This window comes from Lipotes vexillifer, unplaced genomic scaffold, assembly GCF_000442215.2.
Source record: "Lipotes vexillifer unplaced genomic scaffold, Lipotes_vexillifer_v1.1 scaffold687, whole genome shotgun sequence".
Taxonomy (NCBI): Eukaryota; Metazoa; Chordata; class Mammalia; order Artiodactyla; family Lipotidae; genus Lipotes; species Lipotes vexillifer.
In genome coordinates, this window is record NW_006782674.1 from 90,650 (window position 1) to 91,054 (window position 405).

Here is a 405-nt window from a genome sequence, read left to right on the forward strand (position 1 = left end):
CGTTCAGGGCTGCCCCAGCCGCCTTTTTTGTCATTGAACGTTTATCAGGGCTCACTTCCTGCTGCGGGCTGCTCCTTTCTCGGCCGATGTTGTCAGTCTGAGCCCCAGGGTGCAGGCAGGGCAGGCTGGACCGTCCCCTAAGAGTAGGGGCTCGTCAGAAAGCCCATTCTGCTCGAGGGTGTGTACCAGGGGGTGGCCTCAAACTTCCCTTTCAGACCTTCTCCTTGAACTGGACAGCGATTCACCCAGAACAATGACGTGATCATAGGGGCATGCCTGGGGCTGACAGCCAGGCCTCTGGGTCATGGGGTGGGGGGTTGCCCTGGAGCACTCAGGAAAGGCCTCAGCGTGTTGACCCCGATGACTGAGACCCACCCTGTGAGGCCGAGCTGAGATTTGGGCTGC